The sequence below is a fragment of the Gasterosteus aculeatus genome, chromosome 20 (assembly GCF_964276395.1).
Source record: "Gasterosteus aculeatus chromosome 20, fGasAcu3.hap1.1, whole genome shotgun sequence".
Taxonomy (NCBI): domain Eukaryota; kingdom Metazoa; phylum Chordata; class Actinopteri; order Perciformes; family Gasterosteidae; genus Gasterosteus; species Gasterosteus aculeatus.
This window is the reverse complement of record NC_135707.1, coordinates 3,963,186-3,979,736: the sequence shown is the minus strand read 5'-3', so window position 1 is coordinate 3,979,736 and position 16,551 is coordinate 3,963,186. Positions and strand designations below refer to the sequence as shown.

Below are 16,551 nucleotides of genomic sequence, written 5' to 3'. Positions count from 1 at the left end.
TCATACACATTCACTCACTGGCACACGGGCCAACGCCTCAGAGATGTGTGCCACAAAAACACATTTTTACGAGAACAAGCACATGGCTTTTGTTAAGGGGAGTCGTCGACTTCACCAGCCGCTTCATTGGGCTGCGGGTAAATATTTTTCATTACCTTCTTTTCATTGTGCTTCATTAGGAGAGAGGCTCCGAACCGCGACGGGGATTCTTAAGCGTTGAAGAGGAGAGCTAAATGAGTGCGGACGGAGTTGTTGTTTGCATCCCATGTTTGGGTCAGCTACACCGGCGGGGGGGCAGGTAGACGTCTGGGGCTCCATGTGCTGGAAACGTGAGGCTACTCTTCCATTTAGTGGAGTGAAGGAGGGCAGGTCCTCTTAAAATTGAGTTCTACACAAAACTGCACCACAACCGTGGACTGTTCGATTCTCCCCCCTCGCTCGTTTTCACATGATAGCCTTCTTCTCCATTACATGCAGCCCCAAGCTATCATTAGTTCCTTTGAGCTTTTTCCAAACTGCAGCTCGGAACCTTTGCATTTGGACAAGCCTGGCTTGGCCGCAGAAGAGCACGAGTAGATTTATTGCAACTGTTTTTTTTTTATTTTCCTTTCACATTTGATGCATTTAGCCGGCCGCTAATTCAATTCAATGCACACTTCTGCATTTCACATCCGCTGGTCAAAGAGGGCTGGACCACGAACAGTAAAAACACCACAATGGCGACGGTTTGTCCAACATGTTTTGATCTCGTTTGTACTGAAAACCACCACTCCCACAGGCGTACGTGCACGCACGCCTAGACAAAGCACATGGAGTCCACATGCACAGTCCCAGCATCCACTACACAGGTTGAAGCGCTCTGATCATCTGTTGTCCCGTTGCGTTCACACACACATCAAATGAGTCACATACGCTGAAACCAGTTCAGAGAGAAACTATTTTTAGGGTCTGAGAGCTTTTTTTTGTTAATTCACCGAGCTTCTCTTGAATGACTCATCCTGTCGAGGCCCCCGAGCAGCGGCCCGGGCGCGTGCGTCGTACCACCTCAGGAATGCAGAGTGATGTGTGAAGACCCGGCGAGGCTCTCAACGGAACCGCACAGGGGCTTCAGTCAAAACAAAGCCCAAACGAAAACAGATGCACGGGTTTCACGTCGTTCTCGCTCGACTCTCGTGCTCATGTTGTTGCTGCATTCAGCTCCGATCACGGGCCCCTCAGGGTGGATTCAGGAGTGATTCTGATTAGATTGTATGCAAGAGAGCTATTTACGTGTCAGATAAATGGAACAAAACTGCATGTTCGCTTTAGTTAAACCGTCACGATGAAGGCATATGCAAACAAGACTTCCTTCTTTTCAATAACATCAAGTAACAACAACTTGTTAAAGGAATAGCTCAATATTTTAGGAGAGAAATTAAAGTTTCGATATTACTCTTTTGTCTGTGCATGACTTATGAAGCTGGAGCCACAGGGTGCTAAGCTTAGCTTATCTTAGCTTAAAGATTGGAGACAAACAGCGAGGCTGGTTCTGTCTGGATAGAAACCTGCCTGTAAAGTTAACTAGTTAAAAAATTTAGTTTTTTTGGTTTAATATGTAGTTTTTATATGGGAGTTTATGGGAAATATTCATTTCTTGGAGTATCACAAGGATTGCCAAAGGTCCCTTATGCTAGGCTAGGCTAACGGGCTGCTGGCTTCAGTTTCTCATTGACATGTGATACACATGAGGATTCTGTTGAATATATATCTTCCTATCAGACCTTGGCCAAGAAAGAAAACAAGCCTCTGGCCCAAAATGTCAAACGATGCCTTTAACAATTTAATCAGCAGTCAATTTGCGTTCTTCAGCGGCAATTTATGGGAGCCACTAGAAACACACAAAGTTCCCAAATGAAGCCACTCGCAACCACTTCTAGCATGAGCCGTGATTGACGATTTACTCAATTTGAAAATATTTAATTTAAGAATTTAGAAATGGGTTATTTGACAGATTAATGAGGAAAACTTGAATATACAATTTGTACTTTTTAAAGTCCTTGTGTCATTATAAAACATGTCAGGGGATTAGTGAAGTCATTAGGATTCATCCACAGGGAATCACCCTGATATCTGCACCAGAGATTGTACAAATCCAGAGTAGATGTGGAGATATTTTACTGCATTACTCAATCGTTTGACCTGCTGGTGCTACAGGAAAAGTCCGTGGATCACTAAAGCCAATAGCAATCGTACTCTGGGGACCATGAACACCTGTACAAAATAGCATGTCAATCGATATCATAAGAGAAGTGAAGAAACCCAGAACACTTTTGGGTGCATGTTTACAGATCATTTGAAGTGTCCTCTTTATGTTGCTGTTTTAGGTTACATTGTATTTCTCACTGGAAGTGTGTGCCATAGGGGAAAGAAAAATAGACTCACTGACGTTGGCTGGGAGAGAGAGACAGCCCAAATAAAAGTTCACTTCCATGTCGAGGTGATCTGATGTCCAACACAGAAACTACAGAGCGTGTCTCACATCTGCCAGACTGTTTTATTTTAGGTGTTCCTGAGCTTTTCTTGGCTTTGCAGACTCCAGAACTTTCATCCAGAATCAATAGCATCAAATCTTTGCTTCTGAATCCTTTTTTGAAGTTGCTATTTTAAAAAACTACAACCAGGCAGCGCATAGTGAAATACTGCAGATTATGACGCACGATGCTGCATCATTCTTTTCTGGCTTAGAAGTGTGAAGTGCAGGTAATGTATGTCTTGTTTCGTGCTCTCCTGTAAGTCACTTCAATGTCAGCACCAAATGCTTTAAACACTTCAATGTTTGATCTAAAAAGTTCATAATAAGGTCACTAATAAAACAGGCTTACTTGACAATGATGCATACAAGATTGTAGCAGAACGTGTGTTTTTCATTCAGTATTGTAATAGAAAACAGTGGACATTGTTTTGTAATGTAAAATAAGATCCATTCAATTATACATGTTCTGAAAAACAATTAAAGGATTACGTCTGGGAATGCAAATAAAAATAAAGAAACTTGGAACGGCATTTAAATGAAAGAAGGTGTTCTTTATCAAAAGTGTATATTAAACATCTTACTATAAATTTATTTTATAATTCTTGAGATTACTTGATTACCTGCTTAACGTTGATTCAAAATAAAAGCAGCCTTCCCAACTGATGAGGAGTTAAACTCCCTTATAAATCCATTAAAACACTGAAAGGTGCAGCGATGCAGAATCATCAGTCTAATTTCAGACTTTACCCCTTTGCCCACCCAAAGTGAGCTAAATCAAATGGAACTCCCTGATTCACAATCGCAGCAAGCAGGAACCTGTGGCCGACCTCAAGAGTCCCTTTCAAGCGTATTTGAAGACTTGACGGGGAAACCAATGCCGTCCGCAGAATGGTTTGCATTATTATTTGGCAAATCTGCTGGCGAAGGACAAAGAAAGACCAAAGGACAACAATTGATTTAAATGTTCCTGGCAACAAGATGGTGACACACTGCTCATGATTAAAGCGAATTACACCCACGAGTCGGGCCTGTGAAGTGCGTGTCGGCCCCTCAAGGAGGTTTAAATGATCGCCCTCTGATTGTGATCATTCCCACTAAAGAAGAGACAATCAACAGGGGACAAGAGCTCAGCTCTTAGAAAAACAAATCTATTAAACTGCTCGAGTGCAGAAACTGAAACATGTTAGCCAGAGAGTCCTCCATGTGAGAAAGCGACCACACTCCCCCCCCCCCCGCCCTCCCACCCCCACATTAAACCACAGTTACTGTAAACTGAATATATAAAACCCACAATCCTTTGCAAATGGGGCCTCATTTTGGCGCGCAGGACGAGTTTGGGTGCTAGACCGCAACGAGGCCGGCCCACGCTCCCCAGGCGCCGCTATGCCTCATGTTGGGTGGGATGGTGGGGGGAGGAGGGGGGGGGGGGACGGACCCTTAACAAGACAGTGGACACTGTGAGAAACAACTACATGCCACACCCCAAAAATGTAACGTGAGAACACACATGAAAGTTACAAAAACACACCACTTTGTTTCACTATTTGGCCACATCGCCGACACCAACACGCCCCCCCCCCCCCCCCCCCCCTGTTTACAGTAGAGACATCTATACAGTAAAGGGGGGGGGTTCTGCCACAGGACCTGATCCCCCACACTGGAAAAAGCCTTTCAGTGGAAAACTACTGGCAACGCGAATGCAGCTGACGGTTTTTGGGGGAGTTGCGTGACAAAAGGATGATCCAGCCGAGCAGAGGGGGGGTGAGGGGGGGTCTTGGATCTAGAAAGTCTGAGTTTATTTGAGCGAGCTATGCCGTGTTGACGACGGAAATAAAATGCATGTGACTTTTTGACCTTTTGAACTCACAGCGCATCGATTTGTTATTGTCTTATAACTGTGCGAGCAGGTCTGCCCTGCAGCTTTGCTTGAGTTGCGAGTGATAAATAAATATAACTAATAATTTGGATCCTCCAAAGTGACAGATGCGTCGCGCCGCCTGACAATCTGTCCTCGGGTTTGAGCTGTTTTAAAGCTGTTAATTAAGGAGGCAGAAATGGAAAAACTAACAAAATGAAGTCAACTCTCTGTCAATGTCAGGCCAGCTTTCATTTGGCATTCCCAGTCGCTGTGGTCTGGGATCCTTTATTTAACTGGAAAACAGGAAGCAGCGTTTGCGTGTGTCTTCCTCGTCCCCGTGGCAGATGAATTCAAGCTAAAGATCCAAAGGGAAACCAATCACAGATTCATCAGGCAGCACATCTCAGGTCTTTATCGATGCTCCATATCAACTGCCGACACCAGCGAAACTAACTCCATGCAATCAATCTGTGAAATGTGGCACGTAAAACCCCCAAAAAGACCAAAAATGTAACTTATGAAAGCACATGGCGATTTAAGATGCGAGAGGACGCAATGTGCAATGTTGCCTGGAGCTTGTGTGTGTGTGAGTGTGTGTTTACGCTGGAGCCTTCGTGAGTGAGGCCAGGAGGTATTTCAGGTCATGTGACAACATCTGTCTGCAAAGTGATGGAGAGCAGAGGATGGATATGACTGTTTGGATTGATACGGTCACCATGGTAACACTGTTGTTCCTGGAGCGCATGAGGACATCGAGTTGAGTAGAGGACAGAGCTGTTTTTTTTATTGACTCCTGTCTTCAACAGGGATTCCTTTAATTTTCACTAAATAAGGCCGTTAAACAAACATTTTTTTATGGCTTTAAATAAATACTGTTGCGTCATAGAGAACTGTCCAATGAGTAGTAGTAGATTATGGTTTGAGAAAGTTGACAGGAATTATGTTAAAATGTGACGTTTCACTATTACGTTTCAGACCCTAATAGATTCAAATAATATGTTATTTTGCCGTCTCAATCTGGCAAATACTGTCTTGATTTACGCAACTATTAAGAAGAGTTTTTGGATACTGATCAATTCAAAATAAAATACTACGACTAAAGACACGTCTTTAATACTCAGGAACAATATTTTGCATTGATCCCTTTTACCAGATTTTTTGCACGATTCAACAGTATATCGGCACATGGAATAAAATAAATTCTGCTGTAACCGCAGCCTTTGGGGACCTTGATGAAAAATCATAGAAATAATCCTTGTTTTCTCCATTAACCAAACGTTTACTCTGCGCAGATGTGTGTCATCTCATGCGGTTTATGCTGCAACCCATTTTCGGGGTTTTCGTTTTTCTTAAGCCGGGCTTCTTGCCACCCGGAGGCTTCTGCTTCTCTCCCCGTTGCATTACCCCGACGCGTCGAGGCTCGTGCGCTCTCCCTGCGCGGACCCACGCTGCAAAGTGCTGCCTGGTCCATGTGCTCCAGACCGAAACCACAGGCAGGATGACTGCGGCTTCGACGGTCAGAAAGCAAACATCGACATTGAGACGCAGCAATAAATACACCAGTTCACCTTCGTGGAGCCGAACGAACTGGAACACAGACTCACACACCTTGGGTTGAAATCATGTCTGGCATCTGCACAACAAGGGTTTTATGCAAACTTTAATAAGTGAAATGGAGGAAAACCCAAAATGGAAGGCCTGGCAGTGGTTTCAGAGGGACCTGACCATACACAGCTGTAATTATATGTGCCGTAATGCTCTGTGGATCGAACGGGTGTAGAGACACACACAGCCCTTTTAAAACACGGCTTTACTCCACAAACCGTGACCATAAAACATAGCTTTGCATTGTAAACCCTCAGCGAAGGAGCACAAGCACCAAACCTCTCGGTCCACAACGTTACGTCGCCTTGTGTCGCTTGTTTTCTCTTTTTACGACGCTGAGACGAACCAAGAAAACCAGGATGTTAAAAGGGTGAAAGATTCAGAACCGCAACATCAGGATGTTTGCATTTCTTCTGTCGTTTCTCCGCCTATTTTTTGGGTCTCGCTGAGCTTCATGTTCAAGGAAAATGTGCCTCACAGGTAAAAGAGCGGGCCGAGTCGTATCTTTGAATGGAAAACACGTCGACGATTTAACTGCACAACGTCGGCAGACTTTGCCGAATCCCTCTGTCACAGTTTGAGGAGATCTCTGCGTCGGTGCCTCTCAGCAGGATATCTGCTCTCGCCCCATTGATCGCTGGGAACGTCCTCTGTGCGATTGTTTTTCGCCGTGTATCGCGGGTCGAGTTGTTGATTCAGACGCACGCTTCCTCCTCATCTCTTCCTGTGCTTCGCCGTCGAGCTGCCACTCAGGAAGCGGCCTGTTCTCCGTCTGTGGATGTTTGTCCAGTTATTCCTCTTGGATTTTATGACTTTTACAAGGAGGTCATGATTCTTGTGATCTGTGATGCTGTGTTATTACTTCCTAAAACCTGCCCATTTGTTTGGGCAATAAAAAAAGAGATATTTTTTATGTTAATTATCGTTAATTAACTGGTAATTCATGTAATTGTTTTAAATGATTAGTTGATTCATTTCAATCATTGGAGACTGATTTAGGTAAAGAAGTATTAAAAAAGCGGATGTTTGGGATGATTTTCAAAACAATATTTTATATTGTACATTATGATTTGCTGAGAATGTATTGTGAATTGTGGCAAATAAAATGGTCGCTCTTGCTGTTGATGTTTCTTTGTCTTTGCACTGCAAAACAAAAGGTTTGTACTTTATTACAGCACCTTAGAACTGTGTCACATTTCTTTAACAGTTTGTATGAAACTCTCTCTGAGCCTCTTTTTCCTCAGCTTGTATTTGTCCTTTTAGCAACTGACCCCTGTGAGCTCTTGGTTCTTATTATTTCAGAGAATCATCCACATGCTTATTTTCCCACCACGAGCAGCAAATTCCTTCAATAACAATATCTTTTTTTTGCTTAATCTCCCCTCAAAAAGACATTTTTTATTTGCTCCTTCTTTCTGGGGTCCAGAAGTTCAGGGAAACGCTGCTTTTAAAAATATTCATCATGAGGAGATTTGATGACTGTGTTTAATCTTCCCATGATCTGCAACACTTATTCACTCATATTTGTTAGAACACAGTTCCTTCAGCATAAACAGAGCAGCCGGAGAGGTCAAGGGCCTTTGAAATGTTCAGAGGAGGAGCTCAAGAAAACAGAAACATTCTCCACGCAACTCTTGTAACAATCACATCAGTGTCCCCCAAGAAATAACTCTTTGTGAAGAGAGAAAGGTCAGTAACTATACGACTCCTCTGCGGGTTGTATGAGCAGCTCAATCCAAATCCCCAAAACCACAATCGATTCACTCTGCATCCGTAACTTGAACTTCGATTTCATGCACTGGGCGACATGTTTCGTGTCGCCGATGAACGCGGGTGCTGTATTTTATTTCCCAGTCAGTCCCGCTGCACGTTTTCTTCTATTCCATTCTATGATTTGAACATACTGCACTTTTCCCAGAGAAGGGAAGTGTGACAGTATTCGGGGACGCACAACACACTGTTGTTGTTTTTTTCAGATTTGTTGACAGGAATTTAAACACCAGAACCATCATATAATCTCATATTACATATTGGTGCAAGGACTCGTGGCGGTGAAATGCTCGAGGTGGTGACGGACGCAAGAACAAAAGAACAACGTAATCTATTCCACTCGTTTGGCGAACCGTTGCGAGCCGGTCCCTCGCACGCCGCTCCACCGCCGGAGTGCACTTCTCCGGCCGCCTGTTCGACTCGCGGCTTTCTTGCGAGCGGAAACAGGCGACCACCTCCGCCGCCTCCGAAGGGAAACGCTGAAGGCCGCAGAAACTGCCGAGTCATCACGAAGCTCCGCATCGACCATCCACCTAAACACAGATGTCGACACACAGAACTCGCCTGTTCCACGTACCTCATAACACACACACACACACACACACACACACAGAAACACTGCTGCTTTTCTTTCCATTACGACCTTTGTTTTTTGGCCTGAGACCGTGCGGATTGCTTACTCTTGGTGGGGGAGCAGTTGCCCAAGCGCTGTCGGAGAGGTGTGACATCGAACTCTGTCCGCTTTGCCAAAAAAAACCCCGCGGGCTGAAAGCCCACGAAAGCCACTTATGAACTCACATTGAACAATTACTGTTGCTATTAGCGAGCATTGTATTTCCCGTACTGAATAAGGCACACAGCATTAAAATCAGCCCCAGTGTTTTGTAGCCGCGTGTTTTATTAAATGTTTTACTCCTCGGGGGGGCTGAAAGGATTATGTCGATCCCTCTGAATGTGGGCATTGTGTGCCCGAAGGACACATTTCATGCGTTCCCATGCACCAGCCTCAATGTGAGCTTATGGGTCACGGTCGTATGAAAGAGAGAGAGAACGACTTACAGTAACAGACTTCAACCACGTCACATCTGGTTTCGATTAAGACAACACTTCTGATGTGACTGGATGGCAGCTCCTTTTCCTTTTTTTCCCTCTTGCAGCTGCTTCGATGCAACGAGCTGGGAACTGTGTGGCCATATTTTTCTGTTGTTGTAATCGATGATGTTCTTCTGCCACCGGTGTCAAGGATTCCTTCAGGCTACTTATTCTTCCACGTGGAAAATGAATGTGTGATTTACCGGAGGTTGAGGTGCTTCTGCCTGACGGGTGGAACAGCCATTATATGCAAGGAGGGAGGGAGGGAGCTGAGCTCTGGGAGACAGATGTGCATTTTCAATTACTCCCATGTGGTCAAGCGTTTACAGTAACGGAGGCCTCCGAGAGGCGAAGCGCGGCGGGCAGCAGCAGAGCGCCGTCGCCGACAGGTAGAGTTCACCGCAACAGCTTGGCTTTCCTGTACTATCTCTCTATTTCCAGGTCCAGGCCAGTAAATTCCGAAAAGTTAAAGCCTGTTGATTTACAGGCCAAGCTCAGTCAGCTCAGTGCTGCCTTACTGGAGGACAAGGTGGAAATCTGCAACTTATTAAGTGATCATTTTAGCCTCTTTCTTTGTAGCCCCCAAAAAAAGCTCCTCCTACCTCCCTCCAGATCGGCCTCATCCAGCAAGCATCTGGAAGTTAAAGCCATATTTTCTTCACTGAAGGAAAGCCACGTGTGCTACCCTGAAGGTGAACCCTCGGAGATTTTCCTTTACTTAGTCGTATCCTGCATGTGAGCAGTGTCACTGAAGTGGAACTGTCTTAAACTCCACGGGTGGTGCAGTTAGCTCACTTGGGTGGAGGGGCTTGTAGGTAAAGAAGGATGGAGACTATGTGTTGTAAAATGTGGTTAACTTAAACCATCAGCTTTAATTTAACCACATTCAAAGATGAAGTGGATGCTTTTTACGGTTTATTTCATAAACTGCACGGCAAATTTTATTCTTGTTTAATGTCTGTTTTTTACTTTTTAGATTTCCTTTTATTTTGCTATCCAAATATAAAGTTGCCTTGCATTGCATCTGCATCGTGCAACATGTTACCCTCCAGGGGCTTTTTGGTGCAACACGTGCTTGTCTGTCCAACACAACAGGAAGACGGGGGGGGCAGAGGGGAGACAAAAGCCAGAGACAATGCAGCACACAGGACATCCAGGGCAACGCTGTGGAGGGTAAAACGCCGAGGATGGAAGTGAGGGAGAAGCTCCAGGAGCCTGTCGTCTTGTTTGGGCACGATGTTCCAACCCAAGGGAACCGAGTGGAGAGGAAATCGTTTAACACTTTTCTTTTTCTGGATGCCCAGAGGCAAAGGGGAAACACGGCAGGTCGTCTGAGAGTCATGCGTGATTAGTATTTTTGCAGTGACGATTCACTTGGCTTTTCAAAACGTGCTGCAGATAAGTTCAAACTATTTACCAGTTAATTAGCAAAAAAAGCAGTTTTGTTGTTAACACATTGCAAAAGCAACAAGAGTATCATGTCAGGCCTTTATGGAGAATGTCTTTGAAGATAACATGCTTTCCTCGTTACCCTTTAATTACTACAACTACCTGGTTCATTATGATCTTTCTCCAACCAATTATTCCACCTCTCCAGCTGAGTTCTGTTCAGTTTATTGAAAAAAAACAGGCCCTGTCCCTCAGGTCCGAAGTCTGTCTCCTGTCTTCAATCATCCTCACACCAGCGCAATGAACAAACAATAGGAAGCCGGTAGGAAACATCTTGCATGTGCATCCAGGTCTGCATCTAAACAGGCTTTCCTCTGACATGTAAACAGGAGAGAGTATTGAAGGATGCCATCACAGCTATACTGCCTCGTTTTTTCAACAGCAAACCTCCTTAGCCTTCAGCATCAGTTTCCCCAAATATATATATATATATATTTTTTTTTTTCAAATATGGAAGCTCACAAATAGTAAAAAACCTGTCATCCTGCCTTTAGGACTGAAAAACGGAATGAACAAAAAAGAAGCAAGTAAGTCTTCTCATAAAATGCAAGATGGACAACTGCGAGAGTCATAGCTCGGCGCAGCTGGCGGAGTAGATTTGGGTACGAGCTCAAGAAAAACATCAAGTGTTCTAGCAGTTCATGTCCGCCATGTGCCAAGTATGACACAAAGGCCATTTGTTTTCCACATGCAGAACTCCTGCATGGTAAACTCATGACATTTCATCTCACCACTGACTGAATAAACATTAAGCACTCCCTTTGCACGGACGCTTCTGCTCGGGGAAAGTATTAAAAACAAATAAAAACAAGCACAACCCCGTCCTCAGTGCCGATATGAAAACAAAAAGCCAGAAGCCCCCTGAGCCTCTAATTTGATGCAGTACTTTCTCTAAAATCCGCATCTCAGGTTTCAGCTTGGTCCTGCAGAGACACCACACACACACACACACACACACACACACACACCAATAAAAGCCCCTGAAATCTTAATGTGCAATGTCTCCACTGGCGCTCCACCCACCGCCCCGGAGCCCCACCCACCAACCACCAACATAAGCAACTTCAGGAAAGACCCTCACCACGGCGCAAGTAGTCTGTGGTCACTGTTGGCCCCTCCTCCTGTTCCAGCCCCAAACTCCCCGACCTCTGCTTTTTATGATTGGATATTCGAGCCAGAGCCCAATGAAACTGTACATGCTCCCCCGAGCCGGAGGGCCGCAGTCCAATCTGCTCCAAATTACTTGCGCGGCTGCGGAGCACATGGGGTTGAAAGGCTTATATAAGCCTGTGGCAGGAATATTCAACCCATGTCACCTTCTTTTGAATTCCCTGCGCTCTTTGTCTTTTTAATCGCGACTATTTTAGCTTTGAAAATAAAAGCTCGGGGAGTAGACAAATGTCTTTATTTCTTTTCTTCTTGTTAACCTTCATAAGGAAAGCTGTCGGATAAAACGTGTTGGGTGAATAAACTGAATTTCCAGTTACTTGTAAGATTTTACACAACAATAAAAGTCCGTCTAACAGAGAGAGGAATCAAAAGGGACCCACCCAGTACCACCCACATGAGAAGGCAGAACCTCTAATGCCCCCGAAACTGAAGAAACAAGAAGGAAGATGCTCTCAGAAAGTGAGAGGTCCCTCCCACAAGATCACTTCTAGCCACCTCAGCAGCTACCTTCAGTCCACCCGAGGCACGAATCCTCAACAACGGTCCGCCCGACAGAGGAAAAGTTATTTAACAGTATGAGACATTTGGTCTTCCTATCTAAGAACCCTCAGATACATTAGTGCTGCAAAATATTGTTAAAAAAGGAGAAGCCTGGATTCATGAAAGTCATTAGGATGAACGTCTGTGCATCGATTAAATATAAATAATTCACAGGACCAAAGTGGTGGATAGAAATGAACATGTCATCATATAAAGGTCCGTGACTCGATGCACAACACTACACAGGGATCCCCCTTGAATAAAACACAAATGGTGAGTAGCCATCGTGTATTAACATGTCAGGAGAAATTGTTGCCTTGAAAAGACAACATGAAGAGACTGTTGGTTAATATCTACGCCGCTACGATCCATTAAAGTCCAGGTCACTGGGCTCTCATATTACTCTAACGTCTCCTACCTCGGCATAACTCTTTTCTCTTTGTATCTCTGGCTAGTGTCATCTCCAGCCAAAACATATCCGATAGCTGGCCCTCTCCTGAGCCGCTCCTAGACAAACACACGGTAAGTGAGCCAGATCTCCAGCTGTCGGCCTCCAGACAGGTTCATGGTCCGAACGGATAATAAAGATGGAACGGGTCGCCATCGTGACACTGATAGCTGAAACATTCTGGAGGAGGGAAGACACATTTCCAAAGGGGGGGGGGGGTGCTATTTTTCCACTGATGAGGGTCTCATAAAACACTGAGGAACAACAAAGACGGCTTCGGGGAGGAGGCCGTTTAACTTCTCGCACGCAGAACCCCATGAAACCAACGCATATGTGAGTAATGACACGTCGAGAACTGGCTGTGTACTTTCAGGAACACTTGGAGAAGGACAAAGGAACGTTCAGTCTGCTGTCAGAGACGATGCTCGGGCGCCAGCGCAGATGCGAGTTCAGGAGTCAGATCCAGGTGGCCGAGATTTACTCTTGGTTACTCATATCTCGCCTTCCTTCACGGACGCTTAAACGCCTTAAATGGTGCCACGGCCTCCCCAATCCAAACGCATTCACTCACACTGTAAGTCACAGATAAGCGCCGAATTTACGGGGGGGTGATTTCACAGCTCTGTTGAGGAAAAGCAGCCAGCTCGTTTTTCAAAACATGTGCTCGGGTTTGTGGAGCGGTTCATCATTTTATGACTCCCGACTTGCAGAGGATGAAGCCTGTAAAAGTGTAAATGTCATCACGTGAGTATAAACAACATGGAGCTGTGAAGTAGCTTGATTAACTGTAGTGCTTCCAATCAATCTGTGAAATGCCTTTTCACCCGGACGTGCAGATCTTTCACTTCTCTACGTCACTGCGTCCAAATGACCCCCCATCATTATGAAAGCACATTAGATTGATCCCTTTTAGAGGTGGATCGTCACACAGCAGAGTCCAAATGGTGTTGACTGTCGCACACTCGCACTGTAAACAGCGAAAAGGAGACAAAGAGAAACCCTCCATCTGCTTCAACTGATTAACTCCACTACAGCGGGACATTGAAAGCTGAGTCACGCACAGGAAATCACACATTTGTCCGCCACGTCTCGCTGGCCGGAGTCACAGCTGCTCCAGAGCGAGACGTGAGTCCAGAACTCGGATTAACAACTTAATGAAAATCAAACACGACGGAAGAGGAGGAGGAGGAGGAGGAGGAGGAGGAGGAGGAGGAGGAAGAAACAACAGACCCGCTCCCGGCGACCTCCTCTGTGAGGAATTGAAGGAGACGACAGATTTTCTGAGTCACTCACTCGAGTTTCCAAAGCAGAGGCAGAGACGCCAAGAGAGTCGGCCGGCCGGCCAAGCGGTGACCCGGAGCCAAGATCCCCCCTTTATTTATTCATTTGTGTGCTGACAGATGGGTTTTATTGTGATAGTGTGTCTTTTCAGGTGGCAATTGATACAAAGCTGTTTTTTGAGACATCTGCCTAAAAGAAATAGGACGATAACACTTTCACCACCAATGGAGAAAAGTACTCCTTTTGTTGTACTTTACTTGGCAAGAAAGTTGTACCTCTATTCATACTTCCACTAACCTTTATTTAACAGCTGTAGTTGCTGATTACCTTGCAAATTAAGATTTTACTTTGAAAATCCATTGTAACAGATATGAAATAGTCAACATTTGCTATTGACAAAATGAAACAGTATTATTAAATACTTTTAAAATTAAAAGTATTATATTGTAATACCACAATATCAAAAGGGCCATTGTGCTTAGAGTACTTTTAGTTGAAGTACATTTGGCTGATATAAAACACATCACTAGTAAAGGTGTAGTGGAAATATATAAGCAAAAGTAAATCATTGTTGGCAAAAGTACCTGGAAGTATCACAGGTACAGGTACTACTTATTCCACCGTGTGAGTGTTATAAACTGACGTATACTGTAGTTTGGGTAACGCGTATAACACATTTGAATGAGCTCATCCAACGTCAAAGTGTTTTCCTCTAAACTGCAAGAACGTTAAACGTAATAGTACCTACTTATTCCAATATTCTCCACAAGTACTTGAAAGGGAGAAGGAACCATCTCTATAGAAGTAACAAGTGATAAATGTGCAGCCAGAACCAGACGGACATCCAGCTGCAAACGTGTTGACGCCAAAGAGGCGTAAACGAGCACCGCATTTACTAAAGTCACTTTAACCGCACAGGAGATTATAATCCAGCGCATTCGTTTAAAGCTTTGCCTCTTAAACACGCCGTTAAAGCCTCCGTGACATCCCGTTGAAGTTTGAAGTTATTGACATTATTTTACTCACCTTGCCGCCCAACGATAAAAATCTCGTGCCGCAATTAGAAAGAAACTTCCATGGACGCGCGCGAGCCGGAAAAACACCCGCGTTTGTGTTTAAGATTTCATCAACTCAAAAACATCTTCAAGCGGTGCAAACATTTAGAAGAGAGAGAGAGAGAGAGAGAGAGAGAGAGAGAGAGAGAGAGAGAGAGAGAGAGAGAGGAGGGTCCTGACGCGGAGCCAAAGAAACGACGGGAGGAGGGAGAGGAGGAGGAGGAGGAGGAGGAGAGAGAGAGAGAAGACGGATGAGGAGATTCAGGCCTGCAGACTTTGATGATGACAGAGAGATATATTTATATAGAGAGACAGATAAAGAGATGGACAGATTAAATAGACAGATGATGGATACTAGATAAAGATGGATATTTATAAATCTTTTCTTCTTGCCAGACAAAAGTTTCGACGTATGACAGCGGTATTAATCCCCTCAACTACAGCAAGTTGTCTGGACCTGAACGGTCTTGAGATAACTCCTGTTATGATTTGATTTATATGCATGAAATAGAATGTATCATTAATATCCACCAAGTCTCATCTGATTTGCATTTTGCTCTTTCGTCGTTTATTTTCCCACTGAACTAATAACACATCGCATAAGATCCGTCTTATGCTAAACTATATGGCCCGAAGTACGTCAACACGTAAACCTTTAAGGCCTCCACTCTCCTGGGAATCTGGCTGCAGAGATTTGTACCCATTCAGCCACAAGAGCCACGTCAGAACGCCACGTTAGCGAGACGGGTCACTGATTGACTGTTGGGTGAAAGGGGCTCTCAGTATTGGTGGAGGTTTGTGCATGCAGGCCAATCTAGTTGTTCAACACGTAATTCCAAAATGTCTGTGTTGCCCTGAATTTAATGTTGAAAGAGGGCAGAGGGTCTTCTCCAAACTGTTGCATGAAATAAATGAATGCTGTAGTATTGAGATGTACTTTGTTCGGGGACTACATGCCGTAAAATAGTATGTGGAGGGTCCAAATGTGCTTTCTGTACGTCACACGCTCTTCCTGTCACACATGTGTCACAACCTCCTCTGAGGCAGCTGTCAATCAGCTTCGGGCAGACAGCAGTCGGAGGTCTTCCTCCCAAACTGTCAGGCGACCATGATAACCAGCCTGATCAGGACCGACGTCCGTCCCCTGCTGAAGACAGATAACCAATTCATGGATGGAGGCCCCCGCCGGGACAAACATCCTCACTGCACGGAAACAAAGAACAGGGGACAATTAAATTGTTTCCTGTTGATCTAATAGGGGCTGTTGAGCAGCCATGCTGAGGACACCGTGAGTGCATGTCGTCATTTCAGAGTTGCTTTTAGTTGTCTTTGGAAGGTTAGAAAAGGTATTTGAAGACAACAGTGATCCATTCTGGATCTAACGTTCTGCAACTTGTGTCCACATGGACCACCAAAATCAACATAAAATGCCCTTAGCTTTGAATCAAACAGTTCATTTCATTTATGTATTTCAGGATGTAAAAATACATTTCTTTATGAAACAGAAAAATAATATTGCCCTGTGGTTGTTTTATTATTCATTGTTATATATTCATTATTGTTAATATATGGGTTAGGGTTAGCTTGAACCAGTTTTCAGTCAGGTATGAAAACATATGAGGTTGAACTGGCCTTGGACAATGAATCTCATAAAGAGAGATACCAAATCCTGCAAGCCATTTGTTGAATGTTTGATGGTTTTAGTTTATCAGAATCAGAGGTGTCAAAAGTATTCACATTCATTACTCAATAGAAGTACATATACTAGGGT

The 16,551-nt window shown here is 44.4% G+C and overlaps 1 protein-coding gene across 2 annotated transcripts in view; it reads right to left on the bottom strand.

Moving 5' to 3' along the window:
• pear1 (platelet endothelial aggregation receptor 1) overlaps positions 1-14,951 on the bottom strand; it is a 32,815-nt gene extending 17,864 nt beyond the window's left edge. For both annotated transcript variants that reach the window (XM_040165096.2, XM_040165097.2), the window contains exon 1: positions 14,752-14,951. The gene's annotated coding sequence lies outside the window, so the exon portion shown is untranslated. The remainder of the gene's footprint in view (positions 1-14,751) is intronic.
• Positions 14,952-16,551: the final 1,600 nt, after the last annotated feature.